Consider the following 12,812-nt stretch of genomic DNA (forward strand, 5'->3'; position numbering starts at 1 on the left):
CTCACTGCAACCTCAACCTTCTGGGCTCAATTAATCCTTCCACCTCAGGCTCCCAAGAAACTGGGACTACAGACATGCATCACCACACCCAACTGATTTTTTACTTTAAAAATTTTTTTGTATAGGAAGCCAGGCAAGGTGGCTCATGCCTGTAATCCTAGGACTTTGGGGCCGAGGCAGGTGAATCACTTGAGCTCAGGAGTTCAAGACTAGACTGGGCCACATGGCGAAACCTCATCTCAACAACAAATACAAAAATTCGCTGGGTGTGGTGGTGCACGCCTGTAGTCCCAGTGACTTGGGGGGCTGAGGCAAGAGGATCACTTGAACCTGGGAGGTCGAGGCTGCAGTGAGCCAAGATTGTGCCACTGCACTCCAGCCTGGGTGACAAAGTGAGACCCTGTCTCAAAAAAAAAAAAGTTGTAGAGATGGGGTCTTACTATATTGCCCATGCCGGTCTCAAACTGCTGGCCTCAAGCAATCCTCCTGTCTCGACCTCCCGAAGTGCTGGGATTAAAGGCATGAGCCACTGCACCTGCACCTGAGCTAACCAAGTTTTAATAGAAAAATCTTAATCAATACTTGGCTACTCGCTACCTATTAAATCACAGACTAACTTTGACTTAGTTTACTGTCTATTAAGTGAATAAGTAATACAGTTCTATACTGCATTCTGAAAAGGATGGTGATAAATATAAAATTAGAAAAATTACATAAAATGCTTTGAAAAGTTAAAATGTCCTGGAATTGAATTATGAAGTCTAGTTGACCATTTCCCATTTTGAATGACTGATGCACGGATGTTAAAACTTTGAAGGCCCTGATAATTCCTGCTTATTTGACTTTTAACTGGGCCAGTTGCTATTATTCATTTCTGTCTTTTCTATAGTTGAAAATATTATTCCAACTAACATAGGGAAAAGATTTGGGAGTAAATTTGATGTACTAAATACACACATTTCATTTGCCATCTTCTCAAAACCCCACTAAAACAGCAGTAAAGGAATTTACTTTTTAAAGACATAAGCCCCCAAGTGTAGAAACAAAGAGGGGAAGGGAAAATGACAACACAATTGTGGGAGCTAGAAAGCATATGGACTGCTGGTAGTAGATTTAGCATACAGAAAAAACCTGATCCTGAATTGGCAGGGGGAAAAGCTAAGAATCAACCAGACATACACTGCACAATACCCCTAAATCTTGGGAATGAATGTCATAGATACTTCTGAAAGTGGGGCGAGGAGGGCAGTGTTAAAGATCATTAAAACTTGGTTTAAAAAACAGATCTTCCTCCCCCGCCCCACAAACTATGCATTGCCTACCTTGAATATAATCTGGAGAGGAAAATGCAGAAATCCCTAGAGTGGGAAATGGCAGGCCCCGTTAGGGCCAAAGTTACCATACTGAAATCAGGGGGATTAAGTGAATGCATGAATACTGGATGCTGAGATTCCCTGGAGCTTCTTTTCCCTTTTAGTTCCCAGAATAGTAGAGCCAGCCCTTTATCTTCCAGGAAGGACACAAGAAGAAGCAGGTCAAGAAGAAATACATAATCATGCTGAATGTTTCTTAAACAGCCTAGCCAGGTAACACTACATTGAAGACCACAGTCCAGGTAACATTACATTGAAGACCACAGTCAACAATCACCGGTATTCTTATTGTGTTCATTCAACATGATAATGCCGCATTCTTAAACATAAGTAGACAACCCCAAATTATCAGATACCAGAAAAGGCTTCTAACATGTAAAGTTTTTCACTTATGCATTCAACTTCTAAACACAAAAAAGATTATTCTGATTTTTTGTTTCTTCTTGTATCTATTTGGTAACATATGTTTTCCCAAGAATTTGTCTATTTCATTTACATTTTAAAATGTATTTACATTTTAAATGTATTGGCATAGGTTTGAGAAGGGAGGCAGAGCAAGATGGCCAACAGAAGCCTCCACAAATCATCCTCCCTGCAGGAACACCAAATTTAACAACTATCTACACAAAAAAGCAACTTCATAAGAACCAAAAATCAGGTGAATGACCACAGTACCCAGTTTTAACTTTAATCACTGAAAGAGGCACTGAAGAGGGCAGGAAAGACAGTCTTGAATTGCTGATGCCAACCCTCCTCCATCACCCGGCAGTGGTGGTGTGGCACTGAGAATCTGTCGCTTGTGGGAGGGAGAGCACAGTGATTGAGACTGTACTGGAACTCAGTGCTTTCCTGTCACAGAAGACAGCAACACCAGGAAGAGCTCAGCTGATGCCTGTGAAAGAAGCATTTAGACCAACCCTAACTACAGGGGAAACACACATCCCAGCAGTTGGAACAGGAGTTTCAGCAAGCCTTGCCACCACCAGCTAAAGTGCTCTGGGGTTCTAAATAAACTTGAAAGGCAGTCTAGGCCACAGGAACGACAATTCCTAGGCAAGGCCTAGTCCTGTGCTAGACTTGGAGCTAGTGGCTTGCGGGGGGCATGCCATCTAGTGAGACACCTGCCAGGGTGGTTAATAGAGTGCTTGCACCACCCCTCCCCCAATCCCAGGCAGCACAGCTTGCAGCTCCAGGAGAGACTACTTCTTACTGCTTGAGGAGAGGAGAGGGAAGAGTAAAGAGGACTTTGTCTCGCAACTTGGGGGCCAGTTCAGCCACAGTAGGATGGGGCACCGGGAACAGTCCTGGGGTCCACATTCTAAGCCCTGGCTCCTGGACAATATTTCTAGACACATATTTGGTCATAAAGGAACCTGCACTCTTGTAGGGAAGTGCCCACTCCTGGCGGGATTCATCACCTGCTGACTAAGGAGCTCTTGGCCCTGAATAATAAGCAGCAGTAGCCAGGTAGTACACACCATGGGCCTTGAGTGAGACTCAGTGCCATGCAGGCTTCAGGTGTGACCCTGCACGTTTCCACCTTGGTGGCTACCAGGAGAGATTCCTTTTTGAGGAAAGCACAGGGAAGAGTAAAGGGGGCTTTGACTTGCAGCTTAGGTACCAGCTTGACTGCTACAGTGGGGTATGCACAAAGAGGTCTCCTAGGGTCCTGAATTCCAGGCCTTGGCTCCTGGATGGCATTTCTGGAAAGGAGTTCAAGACTAGCCTGGGCAACATGGTGAAACCCCGTCTCTACAAAAAATAAAAAAATTAGCTGGGTGTTGGTGGTGCAGGTCTTTAGTCTCAGCTGCTTGGGGGGCTGAGGCAAGAGGATCACTTGAACCTGGGAGGTTGAGGCTGCAGTGAGCCAAGATTGTGCCGCTGCACTCCAGCCTGGTTGACAAAGTGAGACCCTTAAAAAAAATTGTAGAGATGGTGTCTCACTATGTTGACCATGCTGCTCTCCCAACTCCTGGCCTCAAGCAATCCTCCTGTCTCCCAAAGTTCTGGGATTATAGGTGTGATCCACTGCATCTGATCTAACCAAATTTTAATAGAAAAATCTTCTTAATCAATACTTGGCTACTTGCTAGCTATTAAATCACAGACTAACTTTGGCAACATTCACCACAAGGTGGCTAAAGACCCCTTGGGCCTTGAGTAAGATCAGCAGTAGCCCGGCAGTACTCCCTGTGAACCTGTGATGATGGCAGCTACAGGGAGAGGCTCCTCTGCCTGTGGAAAGGGGAAAGAAGATAACACAACTGTGTTTGAGAATAGCTTTGTCTTGTAGTTTGGGTGCCAGCTCAGCAGCAGTAGAACAGAGCACCAGGTGAATTCTTAAGGTTTCAGGCTGTAGGCTCTGACTCCCAGGCAGCATCTCTGGACTCGTCCAGGGCCCAGGGAAACTGACTGCTGTGAAGGGAAGGACATAAGCCTGGTTGGCTTTGCCACCTGCTGACTGTAGAGCCCCAGGGCCTTGAGCAAACATAGACAGTAGCCAGGGAGTGGGTACAACAGGCCTTGGATGAGACCCAGTGCTGTGCTGGTTTCAGGTCTGACCCAGCACAGTCTCAATGTTGGTGGCCATATGGGTGCTTTTGTCACCCCTCCCCCAGCTTCAAGCAGCTCAGCACAGAGAGAGAGAGTCCATGTGTTTATGAGAAACAAAGGGAAGAGAACAAGACTCTTTCCCTTGTAATTTAGAGAAGTCTTCTGAACCTTATCCAAGACCACCAAGGCAGTATCTCTATGAGTCTGAAAGAGCTACAGTGTTACTGGGCTTCTAGTGCCCCCTAAAGCAGATACAGCTGCAGTGACCAAAAACTTAGATCACAACATCCAAGTCCCTTCAAATATCTGGAAAGCCTTCCCAAGAAGCATGGGTACAAACAAGCCCAGACTGCAAAGACTACAGTAAAAACTTATCAGTGCCCACATACTGACAAACATCCACAAGCATCAAGACCATCTAGGATACTGAATAGTGTCTGGGTAGCAAAAAATAAAATAAAAAATAAGACCATTCATAAAACATGACCTTACCAAATAAACTAAGGCACCAGTGACTAATCCTGGAGATACAGAGATATGTGACCTTGCAGACAGAGAATTCAAATAAGTGTTTTGAGGAAATGCAAAAAAAGATTCCAAATAACACCAAGAAGGAATCCAGAATCCTATGAGATAAATTCAACAAAGAGACTGAGATTTTTAAAAAGAATCAAGCAGAAATTCTGGAGCTAAAAAATGCAATTAATATGCTGAATAATGCATCAGAGTCTCTTAACAGCAGAACTAATCAAGCAGAAGAGACAACTAGTTAGCTAGAAGACAGGCTATTTGAAAATACACAGTAAGATGAGATAAAAGAAAAAACAAGAAAGCACACCTACAAGATCTAGAAAATAGCCTTAAAAGGGCAAATCTAACACTTATTGGCCTTAAAGAAGAGGTAGAGAGAGATATATATGGGAAGAAAGTTTATTCAAGCAGTAGTAACAAAGGACTTCCTAAACCTAGAGAATGATATCAATATTCAAGTACAAGAAGGTTATAGAACACCAAGCAGATTTAAGCCAAAAAAGACTACCTCAAGGGATTTAACAATCAAACTCCCAAAGGTAGTAAAATAAAGAAAGGATCCTAAAAACAGTAAGATAAAAGAAACAACATACAATGGAGTTCCAATATGTCTGGCAGCAGACTTTACATTGGAAACCTTACAGGCCATGGGAGAGTGGCATGGCATATTTAAAGTGCTGAAGGAACAAAACTTTTACCCTAGAATAGTATATCTGGTGAAAATATCCTTCAAATATAAAGGAGAAATAAAGAGACTTTCCCAAACAAACAAAAGCTGAGGGATTTCATCCACACCAGACTTGTTCTATAAGAAATACTAAAGGGTATTCTACAACCTGAAAGAAAAGGATGTAAATGAGCAATAAGAAATTATATGAAGGTATAAAACTCAGGGTAATACTAAGTTCACAGAAAAACAGAATATTATAACACTGTAAGTGTGCTGTGTATACTACTCATATCTTGAGGAGAAAGACTAAAAGATGAACAAATAAAAAATAATAACTACAACAACTTTTCAAGACACAGACAGTATAATAGGATATAAATAGGAAAACCAAAAAAAGCAGGAGGGATGAAGGTAAAGTGTAGAGTTTTTATTAGGTTTCTCTTTGCTTGTTTCTTTGTTTATGCAATCAGTTTTAAATTGTCATCAGTTTAAAATAATGGGTTACAAGATATTATTTGCAAGCCTCATGGTAACCCCAAATCAAAAAACATATAATAAATACACAAAAAATAAAAATCAAGAAGTTAAAACATACTACCAGAGAAAAACCACCTTCATTAAGAGGAGAGGAAGGAAAGGAGGAGAAAACCAGAAAATTACAAAATGGCGGGAGTAAGTACTTACTTATCAATAATAACGTTGAATGTAAATGGACTAAACTTTTCAATCAAAACACATACAGTGGCTGAATGAATTTTTTTAAAAAACAAGACTCAATGATCTGTTGCCCAGAAGAAACACACTTCACCTATAAAGATACATATAGACTGAAAATAAAAGGATAAAGATATTCCATGCCAATACAAACCACAAAAGAGCAGGAGTAGCTATACTTACATCAGACAAAATAGATTTCAAAACAAAAACTACAAAAAGAGATCAAGAAGGCCATTATATAATGATAAAGTGGTCAATTCAGCAAGAGGATATAACAATTTTAAATACATATGCACCCAACACTGGAAAACCAAGATATATAAAGCAACTATTACAGCCAAAGAGAGACACAGACACCAATAAAAATAGTAGCTGGAGACTTCAACACCCTACTTTCAGCATCAGACAGACCATCCAGACAGAAAATCAACAAAGAAACATCAGACTTAAACTGCACCGCAGACCAAACGGTCCTAATAGATACTTACAGAACATCTCATCCAGTGGCTGCAGAATACACATGCTTAACTCAGCACGTGGATCGTTCACATGTTAGGCCACAAAAAAAGTTTCAAAATATCCAAAAAAATGAAATAATATCAAGTATCTTCTCTGACTACATGGAATAAAACAAGAAATCAATAACAAGAGGAATTTTGGAAACTATACAAATACATGGAAATTAAACAATATGCTCCTGAAGACCAGTGAATCAATGAAGAAACTAAAAAGGAAATTGAAAATTTTCTTGAAACACATGATAATGGAAATGCAACATGCAAAATCCTACAGGATACAGTGAAAACAGTAGTAAGGTGGATGTTTATAGTTTAAGTGTTTCTAAACTATGTTTGTAGTTTAAGTGCCTACATCAAAAAAGTAGAAAAACTTCAAATAAACTACCTAATGATATATCTTAAAGAACTAGCAAAGCAAGAGCAAACCAAACCCAAAATTAATATAAGAAAAGAAATAATAAAAATCAGAGCAGGAAAAATGAAATGAAGAAAGTACATAATCAACAAAATGAAAAGTTGGTTTTATGAAAAGATAAACAAAATCAACAAACCTTCAGCCACACTAAGAAAATAAAAGAGAGAAGACCCAAATAAATAAAATCAGAGATGAAAAAAGAAACATTACAATAGATGGCACATAAATTCAAAGGATCATTAGTGGCTACTATTAGCAATTTATTATACCAATAAACTGGAAAACCTAGAAGAAATGGAGAAATTCCTAGAAACATACAACCTACCAGGATTGGACCATGAGGATATCCAAAAACTAAACAGACCAATATCAAGTAATAAGATCAAAACCATAATAAAGGGTCTCCCAGCAAAGAAAAGCCCAGGACCTGATAGCTTAGAATTCAGTACTGAATTCTACCAAACATTTAAAGAAGAATACCAATCCTACTTAAGCTATTCTGAAAAATAGAGGTGGAGGGAATAATTACAAACTTATTCCATGAGGCCTGTATTACTTTTACCAAAACCAGACAAAGACATATCAAACAAAGAAAACTACAGAGAAAAAAAACTACAGGCCAATATCCCTGATTTTTGCATCCCTGATGCAAAAATCTTGAACAAAATACTAGCAAACTGAATTCAACAATACATTCATCATGATCAAGTGGGATTTATCCCAAGAATGCAAGAATGATTCAACATACACAAATTTGTCAATGTGATACATCATATCAACAGAATGAAGGACAAAAACTATATAATAATTTCAATTGATACTGAAAAAGCATTTGATAAAATTCAACATCCCTTAATGATTAAAAAAAAACTTTAAAAACTGGGTATAGAAGGAACATACATCAACTTAATAAAAGCCATGTATGACAGACCCACAGCTAGTATCATACTGCATGGAGAAAAGCTGATAGCCTTTCCTCTTAGATGTGGAAAATAACAAGGATGTCCACTTTCACAACTGTTATCAACATAGTACTGGAAGTCCCAGTTGGAGCAATCAGACAAGAGAAAGAAATAAAGCACATCCAAATTAGAAAGGAAGAAATTAACTTATCCTTGTGTGCAGTTGATATGATCTTATATTTGGAAAAACCTAAAGACTCCACCAAAAATACTGTTAGAATTGATAAACAAATTCAGTAAAGTTACAGGATATAAAATCAACATACAAAAATTAGTAGCATCTCTATATGCCAAGAGTGAACAATCTGAAAAGGAAATCAAGAAATCAAGAATCCCATTTACAATAGCTACAAAAAGATAAAATACCTAGGACTTAACCAAAGAAGTAAAAAGACCTCTATGATAAAAACTATAAAACACTGGTGAAAGAAATTGAAGAAGACACAGTAAAATGGAAAGATATTCCTTGTCAATGGATTGGAAGAATCAATATTGTTAAAATGTCCGTCCTACCAAAAGCAGTCTATAGATTCAGTGCAACCCCCATCAAAATACCTATGACATTCTTTATAGAAATAGAAAAAAAAAAACGCTAAAACTTATATGGAACCACACAAGACCCAGAATAGCCAAAGCTATTCTGAGCAAAATGATCAAAACTGGAGGAATCACATTACCTGATTTCAAATTATACTACAGAGCTATAATCAACAAAACAGCATGGTACTGGCATAAAAACAGACACACAGCCCAATAGAACAGGAGAGAGAACCTATAGATAAATCCATACATCTACAGTGAACTCATTTTTGACAAAGTGGCCAAGAACATACTTTAGTTGACAGTCTCTTCAATAAATGGTGCTGGGAAATCTGGATATTCATATGCAGAAAAGTGAAACCAGACCCCCATCTTGCCATATTAAAAAAGTTAAAATGGATTAAAGGCTTAAATCTAAGACCTCAAACTATGAATCTACTGTGAGGAAACGTTGAAGAAGCTCTCCAGGACCTTGGATTGGGCAAAGATTCCTTGAGTAATACTCCACAGGCACAGACAAACAAAGCAAAAGTAGACAAATGGGATCACACCAATTAAAAAGCTTGTACATAGCAAAAGAAGCAATCAATAAAATGAACAGAGAATACAGACACTGGGAGAAAATATTTGCAAACTACCTATCTGATGAGAGATTAAGAACCAGAATATATAAGATAGTCAAACAACTCTGTAGGAAAAACTCTAATAATCCAATTTTAAAATGGGCAAAAGATCTGAATAGACATTTCTCAAAAGAAGACATACAAATGGCAAAAAGGCATACGGAAAGGTGCTCAATGTCACTGATCATCAGAGAAACCCAAATCAAAACTACAATAAGATATCATCTTGCCCTAGTTAAAATGGCTTATATCCAAAAGACAGACAGTAACAAATGCAGGTGAGAATGTCGAGAAAAGGGAATGCTTGTACACTGTTGGTAAGAATGTAAATTAGTACAACCACTGTGGAGAACAGTTTGGAGGTTCCTTAAAAAACTAAAATGAGAGCTACCATATGATCCAGCAATCCTACTGCTATATATACCCAAAGAAAGGAAATCAGTATATTGAAGATATATCTGCACTCCCATGTTTATTGCCGCACTACTCACAATAGCCAAGATATGAAAGCAACCTGTGTCCATCAACAAAGGAACAGATGAAGAAAACGTGGTACTTATACACAACAGTGTACTATTCAGTCATAAAAAGAATGAGATCCTGTCATTTGCAACAAAATGGATGGAACCGGAGATCATTATGTTAAGCGAAAAAAGCCAGGCACTAAAGGACAAACTTTGCATGTTCTCATTTAATTTGTGGGAGCTAATTTTTTTTTCTTTGAGACAGAGTCTTGCTCTGTCACCCAGGCTGGAGGGCAGTGGCACAATCTTGGCTCACTGCAACCTCCGCCTCCCTGGTTCAAGTGATCCGCCTACCTCAGCCTTCCAAATAGCTGGGATTACAGGCATCTCCCACCATGCCAATTTTTGTATTTTTAGTAGAGACGGGTTTCGCCCTGTTGGCCAGGCTGGTCTCAAACTCCTGACCTCAGGTGATCCACGGGCCTCCAGTTCCCAAAGTGCTGGGATTACAGGCATCTCCCACCATGCCAATTTTTGTATTTTTAGTAGAGACGGGTTTCGCCCTGTTGGCCAGGCTGGTCTCAAACTCCTGACCTCAGGTGATCCATGGGCCTCCAGTTCCCAAAGTGCTGGGATTACAGGCGTGAGCTACCATGCACAGGCCATGGAAGCTAAATATTAAAACAATTGAACTTGTGGAGTTAGAGAGTAGAATGATGGCTACCAGATGTTGGGTAGAGTAGTGGTAGGTAGGGTTAATAGTAGGGATGGTTAATGAATATTTTAAAAAATGAAAGAATGAAGGAGATCTAGTATTTGATGGCACAACAGAGTGACTACAGTCAATAATTTAATTGCACATTTAAAAATAACTAAAAGAGAATAATTCATTGTTTGTAAGACAAAAGATCCATGTTTGAGGTGATCGATACCCCATTTACCCTGATGTAATTATTATTCATTGTATGCCTGTACGAGAATATCTCATGTATCCCACAAATATATACATCTACTATATAACCACAAAAATAAGAAATAAATAAGTAAAATGTATTGGCATAATGTTTTCATGATGTCATCTTCAGATCTCTTAGACTATAGTGTCTATTTTGATTACTTCATTTCCATTGTTGATATTAGTTTTTGGTTACTTCTCTTTTTTTGCTTTGTCACTTCTGTTAGTCTTAAAATAAGGACCATTTGGCTTTGTTGAGTCTATTATGTTTGTTTTCTATTTCATTAATTTGTCTTTATTTTATTATGCTTTTTGTTTTTCTAACATATATTTGAAGCTGCATTCTCCAATTTTTGGCATGTTGATATCTGTTCACTCTAATTTAATAGAAATTATTATTAAATTTTCATTTAAATTTTTTAAGCTGTGAGTTATTAAGAAGTGTTTTACTAAATTTCCAAATATATGGGTATTTCTCATTGTGCTTTTGTTATTCATTACTAGCTTAATTCCTCTCTGATCAGAGAATACAGTCTGATGATCTGAGACCTTTTAATTTATTGAGACTTGTTTCATAGTTTTTATATAGTCAATCTTTGTAAATGTTCCATGTTAATTTGAAAAGAAAAGTATATTATACTCTTGTGGGAATCAGTGTTCCATATACACCAGTTAGCTCAATTTGTAAATGGAGTTGTTTGACACTTCTATACCTTTACTCCTCCTCCTCAAAATTTCCTTTTTTTTGTTCAGTTTTAGCATTTAAAATTTATTTATTCTAGTACTGAACTTACAGGATATCCTTTTTCTTGTCTCTTAAGCCAAATGATTCACTTCTTTTCAATCTTTCTTGTTTAATAATTAAATTAAAAATAAAGTTAAGACTATAAATTTTCTTGGGTATAACTTCAGCTTTATCCCATAATTATAATGTGTAATTTCTTTTGTTTATTGTTCTACTCTTTAAAAACTGCCAACTAGTTTTTTATTTCATTTAAAAAATAACACAGGACATTTTATAAAATGATTGCTCTGTATTCTTAAAAAATGTCAATATTATCAAAGATAAAGAAAGGCTAAGAAACTGTCTTGGAATAAAGAAGATAAAGAAACATGGCAACGGAATGAAATATTTGATCCTGGTCTGAAATCTGTGTCAGAGGAGATTTTGCTAGAAAAGACAGAACTGGAATGATTGAAAAAATTGAAGTATTTTATTGCTGATTAGATAAAAATATTACATTTAGGTTTTATTCTTAAATTTGATAACTGTATTATGATATTGTAAAAGAATATTCTTGTTTTTGGAAAGTACACCTTAAAAGTATTAAGAGATAAAGGGGTATAAGCAAGCATTATTCTCAAATAATTCAGAAAACACTTATATATGGGTATATATATTTATATCTTTAATATATATCTTTAATATATATATTATAAATATATATCTTTAATATATATCTTTAATATATATATTATAAATATATATCTTTAATATATATCTTTAATATATATATTATAAATATATATCTTTAATATATATATTATAAATATATATCTTTAAGATATATATAGAGAGAAGCAGAGGGCAAATGATAAGGCAGATATGGTAAATTTAGGAGAGTATAATTTTACAGAGAATATGCATATTTTTAAGAAATCACAAATTGAGTCAAACAATACATAAAATTATACACCTTTTTTCATTTATCAGTATGTCTTGGCATCTTTCCACATCAGCAACTATAAAACTATCTCACTCTTAATTGATGGGCATTTCATTGTGTATATTATCATAACCACTGGATAATATTTAGATTAATCACTTATTGAAACAATGCAGTGCTGCCCATTCCTGTGCTTATAGCTTTGCATACGTGTGCATGTATCTATATATATATATTTAGGATAAAGAAGATTTAACATTTTTACTGGTATTACCAAGTTGTACTTCAAAGAGGTTCAACAATTTACATTTCCAATAACACATATGAGAATGCCTGATGACTAACCTGCCAACAATGAATACTGCTAAGTATTTAAATATTTGCTGGAATCCTGGGTAAATTAAAATTGAATCCTTCTATAATTGCAATTCTTTGACATTTTTACAATATTGAACTTTTAAGTTTTAGTAGAGCTTTGATCTTTTACAAATATATAGGTTCAACATGTTGGTTTGCTAAATTTATTGTCATAATTTACCTTTTGTGTAACTGTAGGAAATAGGTTTTGTCTTATGTATTGGATATTGTCATTAAAAATACATCTGGTTTTAGCATTATACCAGAGAATGTGATATAAAATTGTCCCAGTTAGATTGTGTCTTTCACTGAGATACTGGAAAAAGAAATGAGTTTAATATGAGCACTTACATTGCTACATTGGTCACAGATATCATGCCAAGTTAGGTTTTTCAAATTTGAAATATTTTCTTCCTCAAATTAGTGAAATATGAAGAGAATGATGAAAGAATGGCATGAGAAAGGAC

At 36.6% G+C, this 12,812-nt stretch overlaps 1 protein-coding gene across 1 annotated transcript in view; it reads right to left on the minus strand.

The window, feature by feature from the left end:
* Positions 1–12,812, minus strand: part of DNAH7 (dynein axonemal heavy chain 7) — a 331,737-nt gene that overhangs the window by 18,811 nt on the left and 300,114 nt on the right. The gene's annotated exons all lie outside the window — the stretch shown is intronic.

This window comes from Gorilla gorilla, chromosome 11, assembly GCF_029281585.2.
Source record: "Gorilla gorilla gorilla isolate KB3781 chromosome 11, NHGRI_mGorGor1-v2.1_pri, whole genome shotgun sequence".
Classification (NCBI taxonomy): Eukaryota; Metazoa; Chordata; class Mammalia; order Primates; family Hominidae; genus Gorilla; species Gorilla gorilla.